Source organism: Rhagoletis pomonella, unplaced genomic scaffold, assembly GCF_013731165.1.
Source record: "Rhagoletis pomonella isolate Grant_MI unplaced genomic scaffold, Rhpom_1.0 Rhpom_scaffold_00002, whole genome shotgun sequence".
Taxonomy (NCBI): Eukaryota; Metazoa; Arthropoda; class Insecta; order Diptera; family Tephritidae; genus Rhagoletis; species Rhagoletis pomonella.
In genome coordinates, this window is record NW_023458556.1 from 96,092,053 (window position 1) to 96,094,799 (window position 2,747).

Sequence of the window (2,747 nt, forward strand, 5' to 3'; positions counted from 1 at the left end):
TGCGGGCTCGGGTTCTTCTTCTCCACAACTTTCCGTGCTGCTTCCATTTAGTAGGGCGGAAAAGTGTTCCCTCCATAATTTAAGTACGCTCTGGACATCAGTTACTAGGTCGCCATTATTGTTCTTACAGGAGTACGCCCCGGTCTTTAAACCTTCCGTAAGTCGCCTAACTCTCTGGTAAAATTTTCGGGCATTCTTCCTGTTGGCCAGCATTTCAAGCTCTTCGCACTCACGTATTTCGGCCTCTCTCTTCTTATTGCGGCAAATACGTCTCGCTTCCCTCTTCAGATCCCTATAGCGGTCCCACATAGCGCGCGTTGCGCCCGATCGCAGCGTGGCCCTGTAGGCGGCATCTTTTTTTTCTGCAGCTTCCTGACACTCCTCATCGTACCAGTTGTTCTTTCGGGCTCGCTGAAATCCGACTACTTCTTCGGCGGCGGTACTTAATGAGCGGGAAATGTGGTTCCACTGCTCGCATATGTCGGTTTGTTGAAGAGTGCTCTCTGAGAGCAGGTGTGAGAGTCGAGTAGCGAAAGCGCTGGCTGTCTGTTGTGATTGCAGCTTTTCGACATTAAGCTTTCCTTGCATATTTGGGCGCACATTTTTTGCTGCACAGAGGCGGGAGCGTATCTTGGCTGCAAGAAGATAGTGGTCCGAGTCGATGTTTGGGCCTCGGAGTGTGCGTACGTCTAAAACACTGGAAGCGTGCCTTCCGTCTATCACAACATGATCGATTTGGTTTCTCGTTTTTCGATCCGGAGACAGCCACGTAGCTTGATGGATCTTTTTATGCTTGAACCTAGTACTGCATACTACCATGTTTCGGGTCCCGGCGAAGTCGATCAGCCTCAATCCGTTGTCGGACGTTTCGTCGTGGAGGCTGAATTTTCCGACGGTGGTTCCAAAGATCCCTTCCTTGCCCACCCTGACATTGAAGTCGCCAAGCACGATTTTGATATCATGACGGGGGCAGCGCTCGTATGTGCGCTCCAAGCGCTCATAGAAGAGATCCTTGGATGCCTCATCCTTCTCTTCCGTCGGGGCATGAGCGCAGATGAGCGAGATGTTGAAGAATCTCGCTTTGACGCGTATTGTGGCTAGACGCTCGTCCACCGGGGTGAACGACAGTACTCGGCAACGGAGTCTCTCTCCCACCACAAATCCAACACCGCATTTGCGCTGCTTTACATGGCAGCTGTAGTAGACGTCGCAAGGCCCCAGACATTGCTTGCCTTGCCCCGTCCAACGCATTTCTTGGATGGCGGTGATGTCAGCTTTTGTCCTTACGAGGACATCAACCAGCCGGGCAGAGGCACCTTCCCCATTAAGGGTCCGGACATTCCAGGTGCATGCCCCCAAATCGTAGTCCTTTAAACGTTTGCCGTGGTCGTCATCATAAGGGGGGGTCTCATCCGAGGCTTTGCCTTGCTTCTTCACTGGAAGTGGTTTTTACGTGGCGGGTCCCAAGCCCAGCGCACAACCCATTGCTGGGACGGGGGTGGTTTCGCAACCATATACACGTTTATATAGCGAGCCGCTTGCTCCAAGCAGACACCCGCTTGCAGCCGCACCTACTGGTGAACAGACGCTGCAGACTTCAGTGAGCCCTTAAACCGAATAAGTCGGAGTGGCCCCACCGAAGCTCCCTCTCTTTCTGCCGTGACCCAAGGCTCCACTCGGATTGGTTACCGCATCTCGCACATGGGTTGCTCACGTTGCCCAGAGTGCGCGAACAAGGACGCAAGAGTCGGGATTGAGTATAGCCATGCAACTGTAACTGCATACCCAGCGCAACGACTATACCCCATCGCAGTCCCAATGCCATACGAAATAACTGAAACAAGTGAGGATTTAGAACGCGATCAGGATACATTTGTTAAGTATTGAATTTATTACAAATCTGGCAGCCTGCGAGTTGCTTAAAAATATAGGCGTTAAGAATTTAAATATATAAATCTGGCAACCTGCGAGTTGCATGAGCAAAATACTTTAAAATAAAGAAGTGTGGCAGCCCATGGGTTGTCAGGGAGTCTATCGAAGTGCAGAGAGAAGAGTGGTCCTTTTTTATTATCGGTTAGCTGATTTGGGTGCATTGAGTTTAGCCTTGGCTATCCTAGTACAAAACATTGGTCCATGTAGAGCCGGATCAAAGCCGGATAAAGGAACTAGCAATTAAATAAATGCATGTACTCGTAATTAACAAAATTGTATTTTTCCTTTTGACGGAGCGAGTGAGTTGCTGGGATGCGTACTTATTTACGTACGTGCGCGCATGTGTGTCTTTTCATCGCTGTTTGCTTGTGGCATTGCACTGTGTGTACTATGCATACATGCATGCATGCTGCTTGAGCGCATTTGCGTGAGATGGTGGTGGTTTTGCGTATATTATACGTATTGTGATGCGGTTGCGGCAGCGTACAAGATTCGTGCGACGTGAGCAAACGGTTTATTGATTACGAGCTTATGCATGCGTGTGTGTGTGGGTAATCGAGAGAGATGGATTGGCACGGGTGGTGGTGGAAAGGTTGAATTGCACGGGTTCTCAGATGCGTCAACGGTGGCATATGGTGCGGCGATTTATGTACGTGTTGAGAACGACGGCATGGAGGTAAAGAGCACACTACTAGTATCTAAGTCACGTGTCGCACCGATGAAAACTGTTTCGGTGCCAAGGCTAGAGTTAGCAGCTGCGGAGCTTCTGTCCCGTTTACTGGTCGATGTAACGAGGGCGATGGAACTTTCGGGGG